General features: G+C 44.4%; 1 long non-coding RNA gene and 1 pseudogene across 2 annotated transcripts in view; one reads left to right on the top strand and one right to left on the bottom strand.

Moving 5' to 3' along the window:
* The window catches only part of LOC117310596 (uncharacterized), a 51,668-nt gene that overhangs the window by 37,533 nt on the left and 1,225 nt on the right, over nucleotides 1-12,910 (top strand). For both annotated transcript variants that reach the window (XR_012329467.1, XR_012329466.1), the window contains one exon: nucleotides 9,244-9,398. This is a non-coding gene — a long non-coding RNA (uncharacterized lncRNA). The remainder of the gene's footprint in view (nucleotides 1-9,243; nucleotides 9,399-12,910) is intronic.
* Nucleotides 12,231-12,354, bottom strand: LOC117310656 (U4 spliceosomal RNA; annotated as a pseudogene).

The raw sequence follows: 12,910 nt of genomic DNA, 5'->3' as shown, positions 1-12,910 counted from the left end.
TGCCTGCAGTTTCTCCTCCTGGGGAAAGAGAGAGTAGAACGTGTCTCCAACATCTCAACCTTTCAGAGCCCTACCTCAGGGCTCGCCTTCCTCCCCACTTATAGCACTGATGGAACCAGCATAGGTTGGAGGCCTGAGGGTAGCTGAGAACAGTGAAAGTGGTGGGTGGCTTGTGGCAGCTGGCATGGATTTGCATGATTGGGAGAAGACCCTCAACTTGAGGCTTCTCACTCATGAGGGAGAGGAGTAAAGAGTGCGTCCAATGTCCTGGCTTTTCTGAGGACAGCCTGAGGGGACTGGTTTCTGTTTAACTTCATTCCTCATTTGGAGCAAGAGACAGGAAGAGAGGTGGAGTTTGCATCCAGCTCTCTGGATTTTTGCAGGGCTGCCTGAGGAATTGATTTCTCTTTGGTCTGATTAGAGGTATGGACAAGGAGCTGCCTGGTTGCCACTGAGAACCCAGGAGAGTGAGGTGGCTTGCTGCTATAGAACCAGAGAACTTGCAGAGCCAAGGACAGATACCAGAGGGAGCAAGAGGTTATGATCTCGTGAACAAATAAACTGGCAAGTTCCTTTAATTAGTACTTTACACGCACAGGTCCAGAGAAAATGCATCAGCAGAAAAGGTTTGAGAGGCCTCCAGATTCTCTAGTTGGGCTGACTAGTGAAGGTCCTTCTCGATACAAAACTAGTTTGTAAAGACTGGGAGAGGTGGCTCTCTTTTCACATGTGTAGATACCAATAGCAAAGTTGAAAGAACATGAAGAATGGGCAAACACGACTCAACCAAATAAACAAAATAAATAACCAGAAACCAATCCCAAAGAAACACAGGTATATGATTTACCTGATAAAGAATTCAAAGTAAACTGTCATAAAGATGCTCAACGAGCTCAGGAAAACAATCCATGAATAAAACGAGCATTTTAACAAAGAGATAGAAAATATAAAAAAGAAACAGAAATTTTGGAGCTGAAGAATATAATAGTAGAACAGAAAACCTCACTTGAGGTGTTCAACAACAGACTTGATGGAACAGAAGAAAGAATCAGTGACCTTAAAAGCAGGTAATTGGAAATTATCCAATCAGAGGACCAAAAAAAAAAAAAAAAAGAGTGAAGAAAGCCTAAGGGACTTAAGGGACTCCATCAGGTGAAAAAGTACATGTATATGGGAGTCTCAGAAGAAGAAGAAGAGAAAGAAAAGGGCAGAAAGCTTATTTAAAGAAATAATGACAGAAAACTTACCAAATCTGGGAAGGAAAATGGACATCCAGATCCAAGAAACCAAAAAAATTCTGTAAAAGATGAATGAAAGAAGTCCACACTGAGTCACATTGTAATCAAACTGTCAGGAGTCAAAGATAGAACTGTGAAAGCAACAAGAGAAATCCACTCATGTCATACAAAGACTCCCCCATAAGACCGTCAGTGGATTTCTCAGCAGAACCTTTGCAGGCCATAAGAGAGTGGGATGACATATTCAAAGTGCTGGGGAAAAAAAAAAAAAAGAAACCCCAGCTAACCAGGAATTCTATATCTGGCAAAACTGTCCTTAAAAAAATCAAGGATAGATAAAGACTCCCAGATAAACAAAAGCTGAGGGAGTTCGTCACCACGAGACTTGCCTTAGGAAATGCTAAAGGGAGTCCTTTGAGGTGGAATGAAAGGATGCTAAACAGCAACACAAAAACATTTGAAAGTCTAAAACTCGCTGGTAATCATATGGACAAATACAGAATACTGTAATGCTGCAGTGGAGGTGTGTAAATCAGTGAATTCTGGTATAGAAGTTAAAAAAATAAAGTATAAAAAAGAACTATACCTATAAAAAATGTTAACAGGTGCACAATATAAAATACGTAACTCATGACATCAATAATATAAAATGTGTATGGGGGGAGAGGTAAAAGTGTAGAGTTTCTGTATGTGATTGAAGTAAGTTGTTATCAACTTAAAGTAAATTTTTATCACTATGTTTTATGTAAGCCCCATGGTAACCACAAGAAAATACTTATAGAAGATACACAAAAGAAAATGAAAAGGAATCAAAGCATGTACCTACCAAAGAAAAAAATCAAATGAAACACAAAGGAAAACAGTAAGAAAGGAAAAGAGGAACAAAAGAGCTACAAGACAGGCAGAAAACAATGAACAAAATGGCAGTAGTAAGATCTTTCTTATCAATAATTATTTTAAATGTAAATGGATTAAACTCCCTAATCAAAAGACTTCACGTGGCTGAATGGATTAAAAAAAAACCAAGATCCAACTCTATGCAGGCTGTAAGAGACTCACTTTAGAATTAAGGACAAATAGAAGCTGAAAGTGAAAGGATAGAAAAAGATATTCCATACAAATGACAACCAAGAGAGCAAGATGGCCAGAAGAAACAGAGGACTTGAACAGTGGTATAGATCAAGTGGACCTAACAGACATTTGTCGAATGTTCCACCCAACAGTAGCAGAATACACATTCTTCTCAAGCACACACAACATTCTCCAGGATAGATCTCATGTTATGTCAACAGAATAAGTCTCAACAAATTTAAGAAGATTGAAATTATACCAGCTATGCTCTCTGATCACAATGGAATGAAACGATAAATCAGTGGAAGGAAAATAGGAAAGTTCACAAACATATGGAAATGAAACAACGCACTCTTGAACAACCAGTGGGTCATAGAAGAAACCAAAAGGAAAATTAGAAAATATCTTGAGACAAATGAAAACAAAAACACAGCATACCAAAACTTATGGGATGCAGCAAAAGCAGTATTAAGAGGGACGTTTATAGTGATAAACACCTACATTTAAAAAGAAGATTCTAAATAAACAACCTGACTTTACACCTCAATGACCAAAAAAAGAACAAACTAAGCCCAAAGTTAGCAGAAGGAAGGACATAATAGTGATTAGGGGAAATAAATGAAATACAGAATAGAAAAGCAGTTGAAAAATCAATGAGACTAAGAGTTGGTGTTAACATCAATTTTTTGTTAAATAGCCCCATCTTTTTGTTAAAGATCAACAAAATTGACAAAGCTTTAGCTAGACTAAGAAAAAAAAGGAGAAGACTCAGATAAAATCGGCAATGAAGGAGGAGACATTGCAACTGATGCCACAAAAATAAGAAGGATTATAAGAGACTCCTATAAGGAGTTATATGCCAGGAAACTGGATAATCTAGAAAAAACTGATAAATGCCTAGAACTATACAACCTGCCGAGACTGAATAATGAGGAATAGAAAATGTGAACAGACCTGTAACTAGTAAAGAGGTGGACTTTGTGATAAAAAAGCCTCCCAACATAGAAAAGCCCAGGACCAGATGGTTTCATTGGTGAATTCTATCAAATTTTTAAAGAAGAATTAATTCAGTTTCTTTTCAAACTCTTCTAAAAGAAATTGAAGAAGAGGGAACACTTCCAGACTCTTTTACGAAGCCAGCATTACCCTGATACCAAAGCCAGAAAAAGACACTACAAGAAAATAAAATTGGAGACCAGTATCCCTGATGAGTATAGATGCAAAAATCCTCAACAAAATACTACAAACTGAATTCAACAGCATATTAAAAGGATCTTACACCATGACCAAATGGGATTTATCACTAGGTGCCATGATGGTTCAACATCTGAAAATAAACCCATGTGATACACTACATTAACAGAATGAAGAATAAAAATTACATAATCATCTCAATAGATGCAGAAAAAACATTTGACAAAATTCAACACCCTTTCGTGATTAAAAACATTCAACAAGCTAGGATAGCTTGTTGAATATGAAAAGCCCACAGCTACCCTCATACTCTGTAGATCCTCTCTTGCTTTTAAGGATTGGATAAAAGACCTAGGTGCCCTTTGTGTCTTCCAAAGTCCCTGTGTAAATATGGTTGTGTAAGAGAGATGCTCTTTCTTCAGGATGGTCACCTCCAGTGTGAAGTTCGATTCCATCCTGTCTCTGTTGCCAGCTGTGTTATCTGTTGCTGCAACTAAGTTAGTTGTCCTCCCTTGCAACTAACCTAGCCATCTTCATTTCTTCTCTCCCTTGGAGCCCACGTAAATCATACCTGTTAAACATTGTTATGATGCTGCTACATGACAACCCTTTCAGAAACACCTGGTGGCTTAAAACAATAACCATTCATTTTTCTCACGGTCTGCAGGTCAGCTGGGTGGTTTGATTGGGTCAAAGCCAGCTGCTCTTGGCTGGGCTCACTCATGAATCTGTGCTTGGTGAGCCTGGATGATCTAGGATGGCTTCAGTTGAGATGACCCACCTTGACTCCCTGTGGTCGCTCATCTTCCAGCATGTAGCCTAGGTTTCTGCTCATGGCAGAAGGCCAAGGAAGAAAGCAGAGGCCGCGTCGCCTTTGGGGTCTAGACTCAGTACATGCATGCTGTCACTTCCACTGCATGTCCCAAGGCCAGCCCTGATTCAAGAGCTGGAGAAATAGACTCTACCTCTTAATGAAGAGGAGCTGCAAGGTCCCACTGAAAATGCTGTAGATGCAGGGACAGGTAGAGAATCTGAGCTGGTTCTGTGTTCAGTCCACCGTGTAGATCGGGAGTCAGCAAACGTTTTCTGTAAATGGCCGAATAGTAAACATTTGAGGCTTTGGGGGCCATTTGGCCTTTGTCATAACTACTCAACTACTCAACTTGGCGATGTGAAAGCAGCCATAGACAATATGTGGAGTGGGCATGGCTGTGTTCCTCTAGAACTTATTTACAAAGTCAGGCAGCAGGCCGGATTTAGCCCACAGCCTGCAGTTTGCTGTGCTCTGACCTCGACGATCCAGACCAAGTAGGAATCTCAGATACAGGATCTAGGATGCTGTCCTTCCTGAAATCATAAGCAGAGGTGTCATCTGCCAGCAGAAGTGCTCTTATTGGCGAGAAGAAATAAAACCAGGTGAGAGGAGCAAGGGCTCCCCTCTAAGGTGCAGATGACTATAGTTGACCCTTGAACAACGTGGGAGTTAGGGACACTGACCCCCAGCGCAGTCGAAAAGCCGCATCCTGCTCTCACTGCCTCAAAACCAAAGGAATTGATGAATGACTCACCCAAGGGCAGGAAGCTGAAACAGTCTGGATAGAATCAGGACTCAAACCCTAGTTCTTGTGATTCTACATATTGGGCTCTCTAATCGAACACAAACTTTTCCCCTCACGTAGGTAAAGATCTGTAAAACGAAAATACAGGTATGATATTTATCGAACTAAATCCACGTATAAGTGGACCCACCCAGTTCAAACCTGGGTTGTTCAGGGGTCAGCAGTCTTTGCATCCCTTTGGGTGCCGTATTGAACTTACACAGGTTAAGTTTATTTATCATCAAGTCCCTGGAGTTCATTCCTTTTTGTTCCTGTGTTTGGCTGGATCCTCATTTCCTATCCATCTATATCTCCCAGGGGATCCCAGATAGAATTCTTTCCATTTTTCTTTTCTTAAAGTTTTTGGCCATGCCACACAGCTTGCAGGATCCTACTTCCTTGACCAGGGTTCGAACCCCTGCCCTCAGCAGTGAAAGTGCTGAGTCCTAACCACTGGACCACCAGGGAATTCCCGCTTTCCGTTATTTCTGACCTGGATGCCCTCTTCTTACGCTTCTGGTCCTCCTGTCTTTCTTAACCCGAGCTTCAGAAGCGAAGTGACCACCTCCTTCTGGGCCCCCAGGGAAAGCCTCCAATTAGATCTACGGATTAGATCATGTTTATTTTCCTTTACCAATTATGCGTCTGATTGTCAGGACGATGACATGCTCCACCAAAGTTTAAAGATACATTTGTTCTCCAGAGTGACTTTTTGTTTCAATCATTATTGCCTGGAGTTGTTGCTTCACTAGAGATTTGATTAAATTTCAGGTAACATGAACTTCTTTTTTTTTTTTTTTTTTTTTTGCGGTACGCGGGCCTCTCACTGTTGTGGCCTCTCCCGTTGTGGAGCACAGGCTCCGGATGCGCAGGCTCAGCGGCCATGGCTCACGGGCCCAGCGGCTCCGCGGCATGTGGGATCTTCCCGGACCGGGGCACGAACCCGTGTCCCCTGCATCGGCAGGCGGACTCTCAACCACTGCGGCACCAGGGAAGCCCATGAACTTCTTTTTAATAGAATGTCCAGGTCTCTGCAATTCTTCGATCTGCTGGCTCGGGTTTTCTTACACGGGCTACCCATTGTGGGTCAGCAGCCTGCCATCTTCTTTTTCCCCTCAGAGATTTTCTTTACCGCATAAAATACAAGGCTATTACCATCTTGTTTTTCTAGAAATGAAAATGAAATCTTTGCTTTCTAATTTTATTCCTTCCCTTTTATTATTGGTTGCCACTGACTTCTGCAATATGATTCTTCCCTGGACATTAATCAGTGGGTATAGTTTTCAGCTTGACATGGCTCAGACTTCAAGCTTTTAAAGTAGCAAAGTTGCATAGACAGTCAATAAATCAATAACTATCGCCATTTTATTGCTTGTAAGGTGATTACTCCACTTTACCTGTAGCGACTTTTCAATTTGATCAAAATGCAGTTTTGTCAGGTCGTGGTTGAGTCCTCCAGATATAAAAATACATAAAGCAATTGAGAGAAGCCTGTGCTCAAATATTTTAATAACTACCCTGCACTTCTTTAACCATCTTATTCCGGCACTTTTGTGGTTCCCGTCCTATAATTCAAATTTCCATGCTCTTTGCCAAAGAAATTTTGGTTTAGTGTTTATTCCAACCTCTTGTCTTTGTAAGAGTGTATTATTTTTCTTGCTAACTGGTGGTGAACATTGGTCCTGCTGCAAAGCGTTTTCTCTGTGTCTGATTATTTCCTGTGTGATCTGTAAATCAGGTTCTGATGGTGGTGTAACATGGAAGATGACTTGGTTTATTTGAGATTGTTTTCCAGACAATGGGAGGCGGAATAATAGGAGCGGAATTATTATCTTAGGCAGGAAAGGAAGAAATCCTCCACTTTGCTTACTGCCCTGGCAGCAGGCACCCTTTTGACTGTATTTTAAGGAAAATTAGAAGTGAGGGCCTGCACTCAGGGCTGCTTGCCCGGGGCAGTGTGCTGCCAGCCTGGTATGGCTCTTTGTCTTAGTCTGTTCCTGCTGCTATAACAAAATACCACAGACTGGATGGCTTATAAACAACAGACATTTATTCCTCACAGTTTGGGAGGCTGGCAGTCTGAGATCAGGGTGCCAGCATGGCCAGGTGATGGTTCTTTTTCCAGTCACAGATTTCCTATTGTGTCCTTACATGGTGGAAGGGGCAGAGGAGCTCCCTGGGGCCTCTTTTATAAGGGCACTAGTCCCATTCTTGAAGGTACTGCCCTTATGACCCAGTCACCTCCCAAAGACCCCACCTTCTAATACCATCCTTTGGGGGTTAGGCTTTCAATGTATGAATTTGGGTGGGGAGACACACACGTTCAGACCATAGCATGGCTCACGTGGCAGGTTGTCCTGCCTCCTTGTCATCCCCATGGCATCCCCCGCCCGCCCCCAGTGCAGAGGACCACTCCCTCTGTGGATCACCTTGGCTCCCACCAGTGAGTTAAGTCTTAGCATTTTCACTCTGCTGTTGCTGTACGTCTCGAGTATCCGCAGAGGTTGTCTGCCTCAGTGGTCCGCTTTATCTCCCAGGAGAACCAGTTACTGGTTTGACTACAGTGATTTGGTTTTGAGTGGTATGCCTCAACCCTGTTTCCCCCAGGCCTCTCATGTTGATGCCCTGCTTTTGCAGAAGGTGAGGTTTTCCAGAAATGGTTATAGTTGACCCTCATTATGAGCGGTTGGTTCCGTATTTGTGAATTTGCCTGCTCACTAAAATGTATTTGTAACATCCAGAGCAATACATGGGGCGCTTGCCCAGTCATTCGCACAGTGCACGTGCAGAGCCTCAAAAAGTTGGAGTTGCCAGGAATGCACGATCCCAGCTGAGGTTGGAGAAATTGGTGCTCTGCCGTCTTGTTTCAGTGCCCAGACCAGAAACAAGCGTTCTTTTCACAGTCTCTTTAGTGCCATATTTTTCGCATTTTTGTGCTTTTTTTTATTGGTAATTTTGCCGTTTGCAGCGGCCTTGAAATGCAGGGCAGGAGTGTCTGTAGTGTTTCGAGAAGCCTTCTGTCTGTAGCCTTCACGAGAAGGCTGTGCTGGGCCTCATGGAGAGAATATGTTTGTTAGACAAGCTTCCTGCAGCGTGAGTAACAGTGCTGTTTGGCTATGAGTTCAGTGGATGAACCAACGATATATATTTGATAAGGTGTCTTTAAACAGAAACACACAAAACAAGGTTGTATATTGATTGGTTGCTGAAGATATTCTGACCAGAGGCTCGAAGGAACCTAACCCTGTAATTTCTCTTGGGGACGGTGATTTAGTACTCACTAATTAGGTGGCCATGGTGACTTTATAGCACAAAACTACCACAAATAATAAGAAAGTAACATTTGTCAGAAACAGACTCACAGACTTAGAGAATGAACTTACGGTTACTGAGGGGAAGGGTGGAGGAAAGGGATAGTTAGGGAGTTGGGGATTGACATGTACACCTGCTGTATATAAAATAGGTAACCAACAAGGACCTACTGTGTAGCACAGGGAACTCTGCTCAATATCCTGTAACAACCTAAATGGGAAAAGAATTGGAAAAAGATACATGTATATGTATAACTGAATCATTTTGCTGTACACCTGAAACTATCACAACATTGTTAATCAACTATACTCCAATATAACATAAAGATTTAAAAAAAAAAATTAACGTTTGTGTCTCCCCAAAATTCATATGTTGAAACCTAATCCCCAATGTGATGGTGTTGGGAGGAGGGGCCTTTGGGAGGTGATGAGGTCATGAAAGCTGAGTCCTCATGGATGGGATTAGTGACCTTATAAAAGAGACCCCAGAGAGCTCCACCAGATGAGGACACAGTGAGTAGATGGCCACCTGTGAACAGGAAGTGGGCTCTCACCAGACACTGAATCTCTAAGTAAGTGCCTTGATCTTGGACTTCACAGCCTCCAGAACTGTGAGAAATAAATGTGTGTTGTTGATGAGCCACCCAGTCTGTGGTATTTTTGTTACAGCAGCCTGTGCTCACTAAGACAGACTGTATGTATCTTTCATCACAGCAGAGGTGCCTATGCTGAAATGTCTTTCCTGTGCAAAAAAATAGCACACGTGGATTGTTCTGCCAGGTCTGTGCAGATGTTCTGCTCACGTTTTTAACGACAGGTTTTCTCTCCCAGGTGTAAGTAGCATGGTCAATGCAGGAGCGATGAGTGGCTCTGGAAACCTGATGGATTTCCTTGACGAGCCGTTCCCTGATGTGGGGACGTATGAGGACTTCCACACCATCGACTGGCTGAGGGAGAAGTCACGGGACACCGACAGACGCAGAAAGGTACATGCTGTTCATAAGGACACTGTGAGGGGAATCCCTTCGGAGGGCTGGGCCATGCTTCTATCGGACAGTCACTGAGCTAGAGCTTGGGTTCATGTGTCGTGTGCTGAGCTAGGTTCTAGAGAAGAGAAGGGCTAGTGGGAGAGGCAGAGATGTGGACAGGTAATTGTAATACCAGGTGCTTTGGGTGGAAGGCTATGTCATACAGAGGTGTGGTGTGGAGGGCAAGGAGTGGGGCTCTGGAACCAGACAGATTGGGTGCATCCTGACTTTGACATCTTTAGGCTGGCTGACTTCTGGGGTGCCATTTCTGGACCCCATCTTCTCATCTGTAAGGATGGAGTTAATTATACCAGAAGATTAAATGGGGCTCTATGTGTATGAAAGCACATATTACAGTGCCTGGCCTCTCGTAGGCAGTCAATATATATTTTTATGGGCTGCAGTAAAGTTATGTATCAAGTGCTGTGGGGTCATTTAGGAGGGATGTTTAGGGAGGGAGTTTTTAGAGAGGGTGCGATCTCAGTGGGGTCTTGAAGGATGACTAAGAATTTGCCAGGCAGAGGAAGGGGAAAGGATTCTCATCAGGAGTGGCTTTTTTAGGTCACAGAGGCATGAAATACCGTGGCACATTTAGGCAGTTCAAGGAGCTCTAAGGTTTGGTGGCAGATTCACGGAAGGGGAGGACTAGAGATGAGTCCGGCCACGTGGGCGATGGGGCCACATTGGGAACCACTGAGTAGACCATGAAGAGGAGTTTAGATTTCCTTTTTTTTTTTTTAAGATTTATTTTATTATTTTAAAATTTTATTTATTTTTGGCTGCGGCGGGTCTTAGCAGCAGCACACGGGATCTTCATTGAGACATGCGGGATCTTTTCATTGTGGCGCGTGGGCTTCTCTCTAGTTATGGTGGCTGGGTTTTCTCTCTCTACTTGTGGCTCACAGGCTCCAGGGTGCGTGGGCTCTGTAATTGTGGTCTGTAGTTGTGGCACACGGGCTGCAGAGCACGTGGGCTCTGTAGTTTATGGCACGTGGGCTCTCTAGTTGAGGTGCGCCAGCTCAGTAGTTGTGGTGCGTGGGCTTAGTTGCCCCACAGCATTTGGGATCTTAGTTTCCTGACCAGGGATCGAACCTGCGGCCCCTGCATTGTAAGGTGGACTCTCCACCACAGGACCACCAGGGAAGTCCCTGGATTTCCTGTTTACTTATTTATTTATTTGTTTGTTCATTTTTGGCTGTGTTGGGTCTTCATTGCTGCACGTGGGCTTTCTCTAGTTGTGGCGAGCGGGGGTTCCTCTTTGTTGTGGTGCGCTGGCTTCTCATTGAGGTGGCTTCTCTTGTTGTGGAACATGGGCTGTAGGCGCACGGGCTTCAGTAGTTGCGGTGTGTGGGCTCAGTAGTTGTGGCTCGTGGGCTCTAGAGTGCAGACTCAGTAGTTGGGGTGCACGGGCTTAGCTGCTCTGCAGCATGTGGGATCTTCCTGGACCGGGGCTCGAACCCGTGTCTCCTGCAATGGAAGGTGGATTCTCAACCGCTGTGCCACCGGGAAAGCCCTGGATTTCGTTTTCATGGCCACAGGATACAGAGAGATGCACTGCCAGGGGAGAAACAGGAAGCTTGGAAATGAGCTCAGGAGAAAGAGGAAGAAGATCTGACAGAGGGCAGTGAAGTGCCGATGGAGAGAGGCTTGGGGTCCAGATCCTTCACAGGAGCCGTTGCCAGGATGGAGGTGGGCAGTGGGGCCAGGATGACGCCCTGGCTGTGGTCAGAAGAGGGTGATGCCTTGGATGACGAGAGGAGGGAAAGGGGACGCGGCAGATTTCAGGGGGAGGCCACTGAGTTCGGTTTCAGGCGCTGTGAGTTTGAACTGTTTGTCCAGCCTGTGGCTGGAGCGGGTAGGCAGGCGAGAGAAGCCTGTGCAGTTCAAGGGCAGGGTCAGGGCTGTTGGTGGAGCGTGAGGGGTCCTTGGCATGCGACTGGGTGCTGAAGCTTTAGAAGCGGCCCAGGTGGCCTGGGTCTGGAGAGAGAGGTCAGGAGCAGTTGGGCCCCAGAGCAGTGCCAGAGTTAGTGGGTTCTGGGGGGCAGGCTGGGGCTCAGTGACGGATGCTTAGCGGAAGCAGATAGAGGTGAAGGAGGGCAGCCAGCAGAGTGGCCACAAGTGAAAGGCGGGAGAGAGTGGCGAGGACGGGGCCCCCTCCACGGAGGGGTCAAGTCGGAGACGAAGCAGCCGTGAGGGGGCCGTCGGCGACCGAGGGCGAGCAAATCCAGCGCAGCGCGTGTCCGCTCAGCGCCGGTTCCTTGGCTCGCAGCCTCGCCCGCATGTGCGCATGCTCTATATGGCTGCTCCTGTGCTACAACAGCAGAGTCCAGTAGTTGCCACGGAGACCATCTGACCTGCCGAACTGAAAATATTTACCTTCTGTCTCTTTACAGAAAATGTTTGCCAGCCCTTGCTCTAAAGGGTTATGAGGGGAATGATGATCTCAGGAATGTAGGTTTCTGTTAACACAGGGAGGCAAACGGGTGCTCTTACAATGTGTTTAGATGTAACCATCTGCCTGGAAAGCGTGATCCAGGCTGGCTCCTTCAGCCTTCTTGCTGTTAATCAAAACTACAGTGAGGTATCACCGCACACTGGTCAGAATGGCCATCATCAAAAAATCTACAAACAACAGTGCTGGAGCGGGTGTGGAGAAAAGGGGACCCTCCTACACTGTTGGTGGGAATGTAAGTTGATACAGCCAGTATGGAGACCAGTATGGAGGTTCCTTAAAAAACTGAAATTAGAGTTATCACGTGATCCGGCAATCCCACTCCTGGGCATGTATCCAGAGAAAACTCTTAACTTGAAAATACACATGCACTCCAATGTTCATAGCAGCGCTATTTACAATTAGCAGTAATCACGCCTCGGATAAACCTCATTGGCTATGATACTGCCACTGCACAAAGCTAACAGCACCATTCACAATAGCCACGACATGGAAGCAACCTAAATGTCCACTGACAGAGGAATGGATAAAGAAGGTGTGGTACATGTATACAACGGAATATTACTCAGCCATGAAAAAGAATGAAATAATGCCACTTGCAGCAACATGGATGGACCTAGAGATTATCATACTGAGTGAAGTGAGTCAGAGAAAAACAAATGTCATATGATGTTGCTTATATGTGGAATCTAAAAAACTGGCACAAGTGAACTTATTTACAAAACAGAAACAGACTCACAGACATAGAAAACCAACTTATGGTTACCAAAGGGGAAAGAGGGTGGGGGAGGGATAAATTAGGAGTTCGGATGAACAGATACACACTACCGTATATAAAATGGATAAACAATAAGGTCCTACTGTATAGCACAGGGAACTATATTTAATATTTGTTAATAACCTATAATGGAAAAGAATCGGGAAAAGAATATATAGGTATAACTGAATCACTTTGCTGTACACCTGAAATTAACATTGTAAATCAATTATACTTCAGTTAAAAAAAGAAAGCTCTTGG

The sequence above is a fragment of the Tursiops truncatus genome (genome assembly GCF_011762595.2).
Source record: "Tursiops truncatus isolate mTurTru1 chromosome Y unlocalized genomic scaffold, mTurTru1.mat.Y SUPER_Y_unloc_1, whole genome shotgun sequence".
In the NCBI taxonomy this organism is placed as follows: Eukaryota; Metazoa; Chordata; class Mammalia; order Artiodactyla; family Delphinidae; genus Tursiops; species Tursiops truncatus.
The sequence above is the reverse complement of the archived record's forward strand: the minus strand, read 5'-3'. Positions and strand labels throughout refer to the sequence as shown.